The sequence below is a fragment of the Zalophus californianus genome, chromosome 6 (assembly GCF_009762305.2).
Source record: "Zalophus californianus isolate mZalCal1 chromosome 6, mZalCal1.pri.v2, whole genome shotgun sequence".
NCBI classification, from domain to species: Eukaryota; Metazoa; Chordata; class Mammalia; order Carnivora; family Otariidae; genus Zalophus; species Zalophus californianus.
This window is the reverse complement of record NC_045600.1, coordinates 43,799,239-43,816,506: the sequence shown is the minus strand read 5'-3', so window position 1 is coordinate 43,816,506 and position 17,268 is coordinate 43,799,239. Positions and strand designations below refer to the sequence as shown.

Genomic DNA, 17,268 nt, shown 5'->3' with positions numbered 1-17,268 from the left:
TCCAAGTCAGGCAGCCTGACTCTTTGCATATATCTAAGCTCTGTTCTTTGACTTGCTGGTATTTCTTCCAGCTTGAAAATCTAGAAATGCCTTTGTCTTGCTTGTCTAGAAGTTCTCAACCGGGGTGTTTTCAGTTTTCACAGGATCTGAGAAGAGCTACTGAAATTTAATGTTGGGGCCAACAATACTTAGCAGTACCTACTAAATACTGTCCCGCCCCAAAGGCTAATTACGCCCCGGTGGCGAAACGCTGACTATTACACGGGCCAGGGCAACAAATATTTACTCTCCTGGAGGGCTGCGTCATCAGCTACAGGAAGGACTTGTAACACGGTCCTAGAGGAGACTCCCCTGACCTGCGTCCGGCCCACCGCCTCCGTCCTCCGACACTTCCAGAACTTCTACAAAGCGGGCCAGCTCCCTCCCGCCAGCTCCGCAGCACCCACCTACCTGAGGCAGCTTCTGGAGTAAAACCTCAACAGAACTAAAAGTAAAGGAACCCTCTGGGTCTGAAGGACCACTGCCGTTTCCGAAGCAGGAACCGCTACAACCCAGAGCTCCGCAAAATTCAAACTTCCCGCAAGGAGCCTCTGATTGGAGGGGTTTTAACAAACACTTCCGGGAAAATGCCCGCCTCTTCCCTTCGAGGAGGCTTGCGATTGGTTTGCTCCTTGCGATATTTGAATTGATTGAAAGGTGAACGGACGGTTCAAAGGATGGGTGTGAGTGGAATGAATGGGCGGGTCTGCAATTGACGAGGGGCGGAGCCTGGGCCCGCGAAACTGGCGTTCGAGTCACCCCTAGCTCCCAGGCCCCCAGCTCTCTGAGAAGGAGCGGAGAGTTTCCAGGGCTTTTTAATGTCCCTATTTAGTCACAAAAATCAGAGAGTTTATTGGACTGTTTTCCTCAACGTTTCAAAGGAAGGAATTAACCCATCAAATTTCTCCTTTAATTGCTAGTGTCAACTTCCCAAGGGTGTCAGTTTTTGTTTTGTTTTGTTTTGTTTTTAAGTAGGCTCCACGCCCAGGGGGGAGCCAGCTTGGGGCTTGAACTCAGGACCCTGAGAGCAAGACTTGTGCTAAGATCAAGAATTGGATGCTTAACGACTGAGGCACCCAGGCACCCAGCCAGTCTTTTCTCCCCTCCATTTTTTTTTATTGAAGTAAAATTTAAAAACAGTGAAAAACAGCTTTTTTAGTGTAGATTTGATGAGTTTTATTAAATGTAAAAAGCTGTGTAACCACTACCCAAGAGTTCCTTCAAGCCCCTTTCCAATCTCCCACCTTATGGACAACCACTCCTCTGATGGCTATCATCATAAAAATAAAGGTGGTAGGTATTCTTTTACACCCGCCTTCTTTCATGTTTTCAAGATCCATCCCTATTGTGAGTGAATCAACATTTAGTTGTTTTTATTGTCGAAAAGAATTCAATCGTATATAATTAACAACATGGGTTTGAACTGCATGGGTCCTTTTCTACGTAGTTTTTTTTTTTTTTAATAAATACAGTACTGTAAATGTATTATCTCTTCTCTATGATTTTCTTAACATTTTCTCTAGCTTACTTTCTTGTAAGAATACAGTATGTAATACCTATACAAAATATGTTAATCAGCTGTTTATGATATTGGTAAGGCTTCCTATCAACAATTGGCAATTAGTAGAGTTTTGGGAGAGTCAAAAGTTATACTCAGATTTTCTGCTGTAAGGGGGTTGGTACTCCTAACCCCCTGTAGTTTAAGGATCAACTGAACTTTGCTTACCCATTCACCTACTGATGGACATTTAGATTGGTCCAGTTTTTAGTTATTATTTAAAAAGTTACTATAAACATTCTTGTACAAATCTTTTTGTGGGGATGTTTTATTTCTCTTGGGGAAATATAGGTGTGGAATTTCTGAGTCATTGTAGGTAAGCTTAATTATATAAGAAATTGATAGGCAGTTTTCCAAAATGACTGGACCATTTTACACTCCCACTTGTGATGTATAAGAGCCCCAGTTGTTCCACATGCTTGCTAACATTTGGAGTCATCACTCTAATTTTAACCCCTCTAATGGAGGAGAAAGGCAGGCAGGGACAAAGCCCCTTGGGGCGCCTAGGTGGCTCAGTTGTTAAGCATCTGCCTTCAGCTCGGGTCATGATTCCAGGTCCTGGGATCGAGCCCCGCATCGGGCTCCCTGCTCGGTGGGAAGCCTGCTTCTCCCTCTCCCACTCCCACTGCTTGTATTCCTTCTCTCACTGTGTCTCTCTCTGTCAAATAAATAAATAAAATCTTTAAAAAAAAAAAAAAGAGGAAACTACCCTTAAAAGGATTTTACACCACACTGGAAGGAGCCCTCCACCCTTTCCCACGTGAACAACTACCTAATAGATGAGCGCGTGGACAAAAACCTGATCGGGTGACAAGAGTATGGAGGGTTAATCAGATTAAAACAGCCCTCCAAAATTCTCAGAAAAACCTCTAGTCTTAGAAACTCCGGTGGCAACCCTTTTGAGTCCCCTCCCTCTTGGGGAGCTTTGTACTATCACTCAGTAAGCTTCGCTGTGCTGCCCACCACTCTTCACCTGGTCTACATCTTCATTCTTCAAAGCGGCATGACCAAGAACCATGGGCACTAAAGGAAAAGAAATCCTGAAACACCTCTAATAGGTGTGAAATGGTATTGAGTTTTAATTTTGTAGTTCCCCAATGTCTAATGATGATGAGCATCTTTTCATGTACTTATTTTTTTTAAGATTTTTTATTTATTTGAGAGAGAGAATGAGATAGAGAGAGCATGAGAGGGGGGGAAGGGTCAGAGGGAGAAGCAGACTCCCTGCTGAGCAGGGAGCCCAATGCAGGACTCGATCCTGGGACTCCAGGATCATGACCTGAGCCGAAGGCAGTCGCTTAACCAACTGAGCCACCCAGGTGCCCCTTTTCATGTACTTATTGACTATTTTTATATCTTGTGAAATATTTCTTCAAGTCTTTTGCCTGTTTTCTTTGTTCGTTTTTGTGTGTGTGTGTTTTTTTTTTCTTTGAACTGCTGGCTCAGAAACCAGCTAAGTGATTTTTTTTAAGATTTTATTTATTTATCTGAGAGAGAGAGCACAAGACAGGTAGAGAGGCAGAGGGAGAAGCAGACTCCCCGCTGAGTGAGAAGCCCACGTGGGACTCAATCCCAGGACCCTGGGATCATGACCTGAGCTGAAGGCAGAGGCTTAACTGACTGAGCAACCCAGGTGCCCCTTTTGCCTGTTTTTAAAATTGGGGGTTATCGTTTTAAATTTGGTTGTCTTTATTTATTTATTTTTTTTAAGATTTTATTTATTTATTTGACAAAGAGGGCCGCAGTGAGAGAGGGAACACAAGCGGGGGGGGGGGGGGGGGTGGGACAGGGAGAAGCAGGCTTCCCGCTGGGCAGGGAGCTCAATGTGGGGCTCGATCCCAAATTGTTCTAACTTTGGCCATTGGTAGCTTTTTCAGTTTGTTCCTCTGTCACTTTAATATATCTTTATGATTGAGGGATTTTTTTTGTTGCTGTTTTTTGTTTGTTTTTGTTTATTTATTTTAGTACTTCCTTACTTTCTGGCTCTACAAGATGCTCTGAGCATATCTTGTATTTTCACTGCCCCACTGCTAGGACCGGCCCTTTCTCCAAGGAGACTTGGTTCCTTTTACTGGAGAATGGTACTAGAAACCAAGATCTGGTTATGAGATGTGCTCCTCGCTACTGGATAGTCTTTCAGCTGACAGAGTGAAGAAATATACCTGTTTCTATACTAAGGTATGCATATCCAGATCTATAAATATTTCTATACATAACCACCTGTATCTATATTAAATTAATCATGAATTCATGCTGATGTCTCCAATTGTAATCCACTACCACATAGATCATTCTAGCTTCCTCCCTTTGCTTATCTGTAACTTCCCACTCCAAGAACAGAACACTTGGTAAACCCAACTCTGTTGGTTGCCTTTTCATTTTATTCATAGCATCATTGGTAGGTAAAACATTTTAAGTTTGATGGAGTCTAATTTATCAATTTTTTCTTTTATCTTTAGTGCTTTGTTTCTTTAAGAAATACTTGCCTACCACAAGGTCATGAAGTTTATTCTCCTGTTTTCTTCTAGAAATTTGGTAGACCTAATGTTTAGGTCTGTGATCCATCTCAAATTAATTTGTATGTGGTATCTTCAATCTTTTCTTACTTGTCTCACTGGTCCAGCACCACATATAACTGAAATCTGTATGTATGGCCATTCAGGCAATTTCTCTGAGTTAACTATAATTATAATACTTTAGTGCATTAAGAAATATAAAACAAAGCATGATATATGGGAAGGATACAACATTGCATGTTCAATCCATTCAGCAACAAGGATGAGATTGGCAACTGTGGTGAGAATAATTTCAATTGAACAATGGTGGCAGGAACCATACTGGAATGAATTAAAGCTTCACTGGGAATTACTGAAACAGAGAGTATAAGTAAGAAACAAGGTTTTAGTGACGGAAAGGACTTTGAGGACTAATGACTTGCATTAGATCCCACAGCTAATTAAGTAGCAGAGCCAGAACTCAAACCTAGGTATTTCATCTTCCTGGCTGAAAATATGGCTTGTTTCAATGTCAATTTGAGAATGGAAAAGCACATGGACTTTGGAGTCAAATAGATGGGGTTTAAAATTGCAGCTTTAGGGACACCTGGGTGGCGCAGTCAGTTAAACCTCTGACTCTTGGTTTCAGCTCAGGTTGTGATCTCAGGGTCTTGAGATCAAGCCCTGTGATGGACTCTGGGCTCAGCATGGAGTTGGCTTAAGATTCTCTCTCCCTCTCCCTCTTCCCCTCCCTGACCCTACCCCCACTGGCTCACACATATGCACTCTCTCTCTTTCTCAGATAAATAAATACATATTTTTCAATTGCATCTTCACATTGGGAAAGTTCTCTGACTCTCCATTTCCTTATCTACCTCTTAGGAATGTTGGGAAGATTAAATAAAATAATTAGTTGCAGTTCTGTTTCCTACCAAGATGGCGACAAAGTAAAATTGCTGGCTCCCTCTTCCAAGATCAACCTCAAAGGAGCTACAGAGGGGGAAAAAATGCCAAGTTACCTAGTAAACACCCGAATGCCAAGGTAAGAGAAAATTCTGGGGCAATGTGGCTGTTCTGAACTGGTGTTTCTGGGAAGATGGTTATAGCTTGGGGCAGGAGGCAGTAGAGAATAAAATAGGAAATCGTAAAAGTTTGGCTTTCACTTCTCTGCTATCATTCTCTTGGGACAAACTGTGCCTGCTCCTATATAGTAGCAACTAAGATCTCCAGGAGATACAGAGAGGAATATAAAAATAGATTTTTGGGGGCACTTGGGTGGCTCAGTCGGTTAAGCGTCTGCCTTCGGCTAGGGTTATGATCTCAGGGTCTGGGATCAAGCCCCACATTGCTTCTCCCTCTCCCTCTCTCTCGGCCTGCTGCTCCCCCTGCTTGTGCTCTCTCTCTCTCAAATAAATAAATTTAAAAAAAAGATTTTGAAAGTGAACAAATACATTAGTAATATTTGTTGCTGTTTAAAAACTGCTAAGACCAAAAGAAAGAGAACATACATTCATAATAACCTAGAAAGAAAGTCTCTAGACAGTATCAAGATACGGAAGGTGAGAATAAAGAGAAAGCGAGGGATAAGAGAATGTACTAAAATTCTCATCTAATAAGGAGCTTTTACGTATGGTACCTTTTTAAGAGTAGGAAATAGGAAATGTGGGATAAACTGAAATTACAGATTAAGATGATAGAAAAATTTATAAATATATCAATAATTACAGTAAGGATAAATGGACTAAACTCACTAGTCAGAAGATATATTGGATTTTAAAAATCCAGATATGTGCTGTTTATAAGACATATGCCCAAAGCACAGATATGGAGTGAAAAATAAAGGGATGATATATATTATATCAGGCAAATACTAACCAAAAAGAAGCTGATACATTGTTAGGGATGGAGAGAGTCAGGGTATCATGATGAAAGATACTATTCACCAAGGTAGAGTAATTTGAAACATGTATACATCTGATGAAATAGACTCACAATGGATGAAGCAAAAATTTATAGAACTACAGAAAAAAAACTGATAAATCCACTTTATTGTGAGGGATTCAACACACCTCTCTCATTATTGATAGGCCAAACAGACAAAATATTAGCAAGGATATAGAGAAAATCTGATCAAAACAATTCACAAACTTGACCAAATGAACAAGGAACAATCAGAGAATCCATCTTTCTCAAGCACACACGGAATAGCTACAAACGATTGCATAGTAGGCCACGAAGAAAACTTCAACAAACTTCAATGAATAGATATCGAATAAAGTTAGACATTAAGAGCAAAAAGATAAATTAAGAAATTCCTGTTAAATAACTTGATTTAAGAACTTATGAGGGAGGGGCCCCTGGGTGGCTCAGATGGTTAAGCGTCTGCCTTCGGCTCAGGTCATGATCCCAGGGTCCTGGGATCGAGCCCCACATTGGGCTCCTGGCTTGGTGAGGAGCCTGCTTCTCCCTCTGCCTCTCTCCCTGCTCATGCTTTCCCTCTCTGTATCTCTGTGTCTCAAATGAATAAATAAAATCTTAAAAAAAAAAAAGAACTTATGAGGGAGATTTTGAAATGCCTAAAACTAAATGGTAATAAAAAAATGCAATCAAAACTTGTGGGAGAAAGCAAAATAGATGCTTTGAGGGAAATTTTGAGCCTTAAATGCTTAAGTTAGAAAAGAAGAAAATCTCAATATTAATAAGCTATGTGTTCCTCTTAAGAAATTAGAAAGAAAACAATAAAGACAAAGAAAATAGAAAAGGGGCACCTGCCTAGCTTGGTCGGAAAAGCATGCAACTCTTGATCTCAGGTTGTGAGTTCGAGGCCCACATTGGGTGTAGAGATTACTAAAAAAATAAAGTTAAAAAAAAGAAAATAGAAAAATAATGAAAGAAAAAAAGAAAGCAATGAAATAGAAAGCAAAGATACATTAAGAAAATCAACTCTGTTAAAAAAATCAACACAGGGGCGCCTGGGTGGCTCAGTTGGTTAAGCGACTGCCTTCAGCTCAGGTCATGATCCTGGAGTCCCTGGATCGAGTCCCGCATCAGGCTCCCTGCTCAGTGGGGAGCCTGCTTCTCCCTCTAACCCTCCCCCCTCCCATGTACTCTCTCTCTCTCTCTCTCTCATTCTCGCTCTCTCAAATAAATAAATAAATCTTTTAAAAATAAATAAATAAATAAAAAGGTCTGAATACCAAGCAAAATAAAAAAAAATCAACAGTTAAAACTTGATTCTTTATAAAAATTAAAATAGATAAAATGCTAATAAGATGGATCCAAAAAAGAGACACAAGTAATATCATGAATGAAAATACACAAAGGGGATTATACCAGTTATCTACTGCTGTGCAACAAATTATTGTAATGTTTGTAGCATCAAACAATATCCATTTTACTTGCTCTTGATTCAACGGTTCAAGAATTTGAACAGATATCAGTGGGACAGTTCACCTCTGCTTCACGTCTGTGGTCTCAGCTGTATTGCTTAAATGTTTTCTATTGCACAGATCTAAGGGCAGAGAAGTGTTGGTGGTATCTCTAGTGGTCTGAGGCAACAGCCCAGCATGGTCTATTACATTCTAAAGTTAGTCAAACTCTCATGTTTTTCCTTAAAAATCATGTTGATGCATTTTTCTCCATAAAATGTGAATTCTATATGGACTTTATTTTATTTTTAAAGTGGTATGTTATTCCCAGAATTTTCAGCAAATGTAGACACCCCTGGAGGAAGCCCCATAATTTCCTGTGATGAGGTGTATGAGATATTTATCTTTGGGCAAATGATACCTGAACCTTCGTGGTTCTAAACCTTTGTTCTCCCATATACAAACCATGGGAGTGATCATGTCTACCTACATACACACTTGATAGAGTTGTGTTGAAGATGAAATGGAAATAATACATGTGAAAATGTTCTGAAAACTGTAAAGCTCTGTATAGATAAAATCTGCTGTTGTTAAAGTATTTTTCATTGGCAAGAGAAAGAAAGCAAGAAAGAAAATGTTTATAAATAACATAGTCTATATACACTATTTTCCCAAAATTACTAATTATGTTCTGATATAGGATCTTTGGGAGATACATGTTATCTTTCCTTTTTTTTTTTTAAGATTTATTTATTTCTTTCGAGAGCTAGAGAGAGTGGGGTGGGGGGAAGGGCAAAAGGAGAGGGAGAGAATCTCTAGCAGACTCTCTGCTGGGCATGGAGCCCAACATGGGGCTCAATCTCACGACCCTGAGACCATGACCTCAGCCAAAATCAAGAGTCAGTTTCTTAACTGACCGAGCCACCCAGGAATCCCCAAAGATAGATGTTTTCTAAGAGTGATTGTCTGTGGGGGTAATTGTTCCCTTTAACAAATTCATAAATCATGCTAGGAGTTTCAACAAATAAGGTAGGGATAGAAGTAAATAGAACAGCTAGAACAAAAGGAGTTGTTGGATTTCTATGAAATTTTATTCATCTGTGTTATACTTAAGCATATCTAGGTGAAATTACATAATGAAATTGGCAAAGCTAGCATAGTTCTTTTAGTTGAGATTTTTACCATCAGAGGGACACCATCTTTCCAGTTAAAGAAATATTTTTAATAAGTACAAGTCTGCAAAGTCATTGTCTGTTCTTTTTTTTTTAAGATTTTATTTATTTATTTGACAGAGTGAGACACAGCGAGAGAGAGAATCCAGGCAGGGGGAGGGGGAGAGGGAGAAGCAGGCCCCCCACGGAGCAGGGAGCCCAATACAGGGCTCGATCCCAGGACCCTGGGATCATGACCTGAGCCGAAGGCAGACGCTCAACGACTGAGCCACCCAGGCGCCCCGTCATTGTCTGTTCTATAAACTTTAACTGTGCAACATTTATGATACATTCTAACTTAAAATAATGATAACCTAAAATCAGAATGATATCTCAGTATTAAAAATTAATGAATCAGCAGTTCTTGTAACTATAGAAGCCTGAAATAAAAAACTGTCAAGAAAAAGGCTGTGGAAAAGAAGTCATGGTGTCACTTAAAAATATATCAAAATTCCATTATTATGTATTTTAGGGCAAATGAATACACATATGTAGAAGAAAGAATGCTGTAATTGGTGATGTTCTTCTATGTGGCAGGGAAATTATGCCAAAATCATATTTATAACAATGAATTCAGGTGTGTAGATGGTGAATTATTTTTATATCAGTGTGACACTGTAAATTAATATAATCCTTTGAGAAAACACTTGGGCAGTATGTGCTGAGAGCCATGAAAACTTCAGAGCCTTTTGACCTCAAAATGCCATACTTGATGATTTATCATAAAATATGCTTAAAGAGGTTCACCGGTTTCCAGACAATGAAAAACTGGAAGCAATTTAAACTGTCAACACTGGGGGAATGGTTTGGGTAAACAGTCTAATCTGTTTGATGGCATATTAGGCAATCACTAAAAACAACCACGAAAGCCAAGTTACAGCATAGAAAAATGCATATAACATAGTGTTAGTGTGAAATGAAATGAACAATGCTTGTTCACTGTTGAAAAAGTGAACAGGAATATAGCAAAATTATAATAGCCATGTTACAGAGGAGCTAGAGTAGAATTTTTTCTTTCCTCTTCTCTTCAAAATGTCCAATAAGGCACCATTCCTTTACATTTTACACATGTGTTAAATTCTCACAATGTCAATCTTTTTTTTTTAAAGATTTTATTTATTTATTTGAGAGAGAGAGAATGAGAGATAGAGAGCACGAGAGGGAAGCGGGTCAGAGGGAGAAGCAGACTCCCCGCCGAGCAGGGAGCCCGATGTGGGACTCGATCCCGGGACTCCAGGATCATGACCTGAGCCGAAGGCAGTCGCTTAACCAACTGAGCCACCCAGGCGCGCTCGCAATGTCATTCTTAAGGGAAAGATCACAGAGGGTGCCTGGGTGGCTCAGTTGGTTAAGCGACTGCCTTCGGCTCAGGTCATGATCCTGGAGTCCCGGGATCGAGTCCCACATCGGGCTCCCTGCTCGGCGGGGAGTCTGCTTCTCCCTCTGACCCGCTTCCCTCTCGTGCTCTCTATCTCTCATTCTCTCTCTCTCAAATAAATAAATAAATAAAATTTAAAAAAAGAAAGAAAGATCACAGAGACTAAATTTTAGACATGGTCAGTGGTTATTTGGAGGCTTGGAGATGATAAGATCTCAATGTGTTGATATAGTTTGGAAAGTGGGACATTTGCTCCATCTACTCCAATTGCAAAGCTATTTTTAATACTCTGAAAGGGTATTAATCCAATGGTAAAGAGTGGTGGTGTTGGGGTGCTGACAACACGGACTCCATTTTTGGCCTTCCATCTTGTTCATGCTCTGAAATGACCTCCCTCAGGGCGATGTGTTCCAGGCCCCCGGAGGTTAATGTCAGCCCCAACTGCAATGCCAGAAGCCTTGTTCTGATCTTCCCTGAACTGGTGCACAGAAGGTGCTGCTTTAGATAATGAGTAGAGATCCTCTGGTGCTCAGATGTTGCCACTTCAGATAACTACCCTGTGACCTCACCACCATGCCCCTCGCTCTATAAAGCCTGAGGATTAAGGTCAGGACGGGGTGGAGGATAGCTGAGTGGTGCTTGGATCATTTGTTCATTGGATTCCCTGCTGTCTGTAAGTTACCCTTGATGAAACTTTCTAGACTGTATGGAGTGGCTTGCATCATTTTTCTGTCTCAAAGTACCTTCTCAGTTTGGAGGATTTTCCACCTTCTAACAGGGAGGATGTCGGGGAGGAGCTCCATAACCCACAATTAACCAAATTGTGGTATTTGTGTTTATTTACCTTTAAAAATTGGTTATAGAAGCCACCAAATTTAAATAACTGGTTATCAAACTTTTAAGTCTTTTTGTAGAATTTAGTTCAACATTCATTGAACCCTAAGCACTAAGTACTAGGGATGCCTGGGTGGCTCAGTCGTTAAGCGTCTGCCTTCGGCTCAGGTCATGATCCTAGGGTTTTGGGATGAAGCCCCGTATCGGGCTCCCTGCTTAGGGGGAAGCCTGCTTCTCCCTCTCTCACTCCCCCTGCTTGTGTTCCCTCTCTCGCTATGTCTCTGTCAAATAAATAAAATCTTAAACTAAGTACTATATTTAAGCACTGGGAACAATATAAATGAGTAAGATACAGTTCTTGCCCTCAAATCATTCTTCCAATGGAGAACTTGTAAACAAACATCTTGTATCAAATCCGGAGGAGCTATGGCGATCCCATTCAGCACTAATCAACTGTTTTAGCTAAGCAATCACTTAATCAGCTAACCAGCAACTGCTTAGCGAAGGCCTGCTTGCTATTAACGACTAAATTAAAATTAGTGAGATTTTAATGTACACTAGTAACCTCCTAACACTGCACTATTACCCACCTTTTAAATCATAGTAGTTGTTTTATATTATTTTATTTTTATTTTTTAAGTAGGCTTCACGCCCAGCACAGAGCCCAACATGGGGCCTAAGCTCATGACCCTGAGATCCTGAGCTGAGATCAAGAGTCAGATGCTCAACTGACTGAGCCACCCAAGGGCCCCTAGTAGTTTTTATATTTAATAATTAACATTTTTGTAAATGAATACTGTCTCAATTAGATACTGGTGAACTATCCATAAAAATCTCAAAACCGTTTTTCCAAGAAGAGGATTCTGGTGCTACGTGGAGCAATAGCCTTATCAACGAGGCCTTTAAAAAAAAAAGATGGGAAAGTACTGTCAAAGTAATGAAAAGCTTTTTAAAAAGCGGAACCCAAAACTATATGGTTTTAATCCAGTTTGGGGAAGTAGAATATATTTAATATAATGGCTAATAGTTAATAAACTTTTGCTATGCAGCAGGCACTGTTTTAAAAGCACTTTACGCATTTAGTCCTCACAAGAACCTTATGAGGTAGCTAGGGTTAGGAAACTGAGATACAGGTAAGTGATGTACCTTAAAGTAACCTGCCCTGGGTCACACAGAGAAAGTGGACAAAGGAAAAAGGAAATGTCAGAATTCCAATAATTCTTAGATCTAGAGAGTGTAATAAGAGGTAATTTTCAGGGGCACCTGGGTGGCTCAGTCGTTAAGCGTCTGCCTTCAGCTCAGGTCATGATCCCAAGGTCCTGGGATTGAGCCCCACATTGGGCTCCCTGCTCAGCGGGGAGCCTGCTTCTCCCTCTCCCACTCCCCCTGCTTGTATTCCCTGTCTCACTGTGTCTCTCTCTGTCAAATAAATAAAATCTTTAAAAAAAAAAATTTTCAGTTTCTATTTTGGTTACATATTTTCCTAATTTTTCTACAATGAACCTAAATTGTTTGGTAATCATAAAATTGTTTAAAAACATTCGTTTTATAGTCAATAAAATTGCTCAGTAAAATAGCAAATGGAGTGCTGTAAGCCAATACATTTCAATTATTTCAATGATCATGCAAAGAGCATTTGTTTGTTTTTTTTTTTAGAGAGCAGACATGAGAGTGGGGGCACGTGGTGGTGGGAGGGGCAGTGGGGGGGGGGAGAGAGAGAATCTTAGGCAGGCTCCAAGCCTAGTGCAGAGCCTGATTCAGGCTCCATCTCATGACCCTGAGATCATGACCTGAGCCAAAACAGAGACTCAGTCACTTAACTGTCGGAGCCACCCAGGTGCCCCGCAAAGAGCATTATTTGTATTGACTATTTGATGACATTTTCTTATAGTTTATTTTTATTTATTTATTTTTAAAGATTTTATTTATTTATTTGAGAGAGAGAGAATGAGAGATAGAGAGCACGAGAGGGAGGAGGGTCAGAGGGAGAAGCAGACTCCCCGCCGAGCAGGGAGCCCGACGTGGGACTCGATCCCGGGACTCCAGGATCATGACCTGAGCCGAAGGCAGTCGCTTAACCGACTGAGCCACCCAGGCGCCCCGACATTTTCTTATAGTTTAAATGGGGACATGAAATGATGTCAGAATGTTCCTTTCAGTGACTGTAAAAATCCTTAGGCTTGCATTTTGAGTCTATTGCCTGGTGCACACATACTATATAAAATGTAACTTTACACAAATACTTCTTCAGGATAAATCTAATACATATTAATCTAATTCTGACCTAAAGAAACAGAGCATTGCAGACTCAGCAGGTAGCTGGTTTTTGACTCTAAGTCCCCCCTTTAAAGCCATGCTACTGGCCCATCTTAAAGGGATAGTACTTCTTCATGCCTTGACTACTTAACTACAGATTTGAATCCACACCTCTGACTTCAATGTTTATGCTCTTTCTGGAATACCAGGCTGCCTCTCAACATGATCATACCAATGTTTCTCTTTGGCTTCCTGTATTCTGAAAACTAAAGATGTTCACACAATATTGTAGCAAATATCAGGGCACGCCTCAGAAAACATGCTGATTAAAATGATTTACCGATTCATAATTAGCCAAAGACAGAACTGAAACGTGAATGTGGGTATACTTTTCCCCCATTAAGTCATCAAGAGTTACACACATGCCCAATCTCTGAGGCCCTATCCTCACAGACTAAAGTAGATGGGAGGGCTATCCACAGTCTGGCAAAACTCTTCAATGCTGAGGGCGCTTCTAATGATTTCTGTCCCAAAGAATTTAAGGTGTATCTTACTTGTAATGGCATCTAATTTCAGGGCAGAGCTTTGAAAAACTTCATAATTCCTTTATGCTATTAAGGATGCACTTGGGAGAAGGAAGAGAGAATGCTCCTAGTTCACAATGATGAGGGAATCCCTGCGAAAGGGAGAAAACAGGGCTGATCAGCAGCCCTGAGTTTCAATTTAAGGTGACGGAGCCTGCCCTGCAGCCGAAGAGAAAAACTGGAATCCAAGAAAATTGAGTTCATTTAATGTGGCAGAGAATTTGTGGTTACAAAAGAGAAGGGAATAGAGTGGGGTCTCCTGATTGGATGGGGGCCACCAAATGTAGGGCGACATGACGGAGTGGAGGCCAGAGCATGGGAAGAGAAAGAACTCACCCCAGACAGAGAAAGGAGAAAGTTTACTGAATACACCTCAAGGAAGCAGTGGGAAGGACAGCAAAACAGACACTGTCAAGAGGTGGTGGGGGTGGGAGGGAAGGTGAGGAGGTATGGGAACCTATGGAATTTTCCTTTTTTGGTAACTGTGTAGGGCGTAAGTAGCTCATTGGTCAGCTAGGACTTCGGATATTTTTGAGGTGAGTCACCCAATGGGCCTGTTTGTATTCAGCCCAGTGGTCACCGTGGGCCCTCCTGCCTCGCTCAAGTCTCCATTGTTCAAGTTGGTTGCCTAAAAGAGGCCTCTATGAATAGTAGAAAAAGAAAAAGAACTGAGGGTAATTGTGAACCTGTAAAATCTGCTTTTGTTAGTTACTGTCAAGGGCTTGGTAGTGAGAAAACGTATTCTCTAAAATCACACACCTGAGCTGTCCAAAGTGGTTGCTGCCAGCCACATGTGGCTGTGGAGTACCTGAAATGTAACTAGGGTGACTAAGGACTTAATTTTTAATTTTACTTAATCTCAAGTAGTTTGAATTTGGTTCAGTTACTGGGAAGTTTTTAGGTATGCTTGTAACAACTTGGGTATGTGGATATACTTTTCAACTCTAAATTTTATGACATCTAAATACAGATCAAGCTTTCTAATGAAAATCTAAGGTCCAAATTGAGATCTGCTATACTGGATTTGGGAGCCATCGTACCAAAAAAAAAAAAGAATATCTAATATTTATATTCTGTGTTGAAATATTTTGGATAAATTATGGGTATGTTGAGTTAAAACCTATAAAATGAATTTCACCTGTTTCTTTTTAATGTGGCTATTAGAAAATTTTAAATTCCGTGTGTGGCTTGCATTACCTTTCTATTGGGAAATGCTCTCAAATTTTTGAGAAACATAGCTATTTGAAATATCAGTGAAAATGGAATGTCTCATTCCTACTCAGAAGATCTGAGCCCTGTGGGTTACTTTAACACAGGGAAACAGCCTCAATTTCCAACCAAGAGCTTCAGATAAGAGGTTTTTAAATTGTAGTTTCCAAGGAAACAGGTAATCAGAGTAGAATATTCCTAAGAGAACTTCTAAAATGTTTCCAACTGAAGGTGAGGCCATGTAAACAATGTTTCTCCTCTGGCTATACAGATCCTGTCCTTTGGAGTGATTATTACCTTTTCTTTCTTTCTTTTTTTTCTTTATCAGTAATATCTATTGTTCCCCTTTGTTCCTGTTGCCTCCAGAACAAAAACTGCAGAGAAACCTCAGTTGCTCAACTGCTCCTGCTTCATGACATCACCAGTTCAGGCCCGAACCCCACTTCTCCTGGTCCCTCTTCAGAATCCTTAGGCACGGGCTCCAACCCTGAGGTAAGCCCCTCCCAGGTCTCTGTTGCCCAGACATCCCAGGGTCCGGGAGGAGGCCTTATGCTCTCTCTTGCAGCAGGTAAATAAACCCAAATTTAACTACAAGTGTGTTCCTGGTGGTCTTCATCTGATGGACTTTATCTATGGGCATCTTGAAATGGAGTCTTGAAATCTTGAAATGGGATTACCAAAAAGGAGCAAGATGAATTATTCACTGATTCCAGAAAAATTTGTAATGTAAAGGGTGGAAAGCAGTTTTAGGGTCTAACCAACCTGGGCTCTAGGACTGGAGCTACTCAATTTCTGTTCTCAAACTTCATTAACGTAGGTAATATCAAAACATCTATTTCATAAGATGGTAAGAATTGAATGAAATAACCTATTTAAATAGTAGGTGTACAGTGAGCACTTTAGGAGGGTAATTACCATTAGCTGACCACAAAGGGGAAAGTTAGCAGGAGGACCAAATCCTATGGGCACTCCTGTGTTCTCTGGACCAGCCCTGTTTCCGGCAAGGCAGGAAGTGGGGGCTGGGTGGTGAATGGAACTTAATTCATTAATTAATTTGCCTGAACAGTTAAAGGTAAAGGAAGGCAAAAGGGGCTCTAAATTTTCCTTTAGAATCAAAAGATGAAGGAATTGCAGATAAAGGATTCTCCTTTTCAGAAATTTGTTCTGCTTTTGCATGTTTTATTTTTTATTTATTAAAGATTTATTTATTTGAGACAGAGCACCAGTGGGGGGAGAGGGAGAGAGAATCCTCAAGCCAACTCTCCACTAAGGACCGAGCCCGAGGCGGGGCTCAATCCCAGGACCCTGAGATCATGACCTGAGCTGAAATCAAGAGTTGGATGCTTAACCAGCTGAGCCAGCCAGGCGCCCCTGTTCTTCCATGTTTTAAAGATGCTCTTACTTTATACACCTAACAAACTTTTAATGTCTAGTGGCTCTGGAGTCCCTGTAAACCAAGCCTTGGATTAGCAGGCTATCGCGATGAGAATAGGGTAGTAGTGAAAAGAGTGTGGGCTTTGGCCCCATAGAGACATGGGTTTAAATTCCAATCCTGCCACTTTTTAAATCCATGGGTTAAAGGCTCCATAGGGCCTTGGTCAAGAGACTTACTTCTTCCTGAGCCTCCCTTTGATAATACTTCCCTCATGGAATTTTAAGATAAAGTACCTGACAAATAATAGATTTTCAATAAATGGTACTTTAAAATATTAACCATGTCAACAATAACAATATCCTTGGATCTACCAATAGAAACTATGTGCATATCTGATTAAAATATTTGAAAATGGGAGCTCCTGGGTGGCTCAGTTGGTTAAGCGACTGCCTTCGGCTCAGGTCATGATCCTGGAGGCCCGGGATCGAGTCCCACATCGGGCTCCCTGCTCAGCAGGGAGTCTGCTTCTCCCTCTGACCCTCTTCCCTCTCGTGCTCTCTATCTCTCATTCTCTCTCAAATAAATAAATAAAATCTTTAAAAAAAAATTGAAAAATGAGCAAAGAGGTATTGCTCTCAAAAGTTAGTAAAAATGGCAAAATTTAGTGTTAGTTGGTCACAACTATAAACTGCTAGTCTTTCTAGAAAACAAGCATTGAAGATGTTTCCCAATCAGTCTCCATTGTGGTAAAGGATGGGTAAGATTTTCCTTAATTCGCAACACTGTAAACCATTGTTTTGGAGCATCATTTCCCCACCTCAATGTTCATTTTGAAATTTAAGGGAAGTCAAATTCATTCAGACTTCTTTTCTCCTCCACTTATTGCTGCTTTCTTTCACCAATCATTAACAGCTGTTGATTCTTCCCTCAGAACTGGTTTTAGAAAACATAACAGAAATGC

At 40.5% G+C, this 17,268-nt stretch overlaps 1 protein-coding gene across 8 annotated transcripts in view; it reads right to left on the bottom strand.

The window, feature by feature from the left end:
- DLGAP5 (DLG associated protein 5) overlaps nucleotides 1-17,268 on the bottom strand; it is a 109,348-nt gene that overhangs the window by 40,484 nt on the left and 51,596 nt on the right. For 5 of the 8 annotated variants that reach the window (XM_027570376.2, XM_027570368.1, XM_027570375.1 and 2 more), the window contains exon 1: nucleotides 451-578. The exons of the other annotated variants lie outside the window; for them this stretch is intronic. The gene's annotated coding sequence lies outside the window, so the exon portion shown is untranslated. Of the gene's footprint in view, nucleotides 1-450; nucleotides 579-17,268 lie in introns of those variants that run through there. 8 annotated transcript variants of the gene reach the window in all.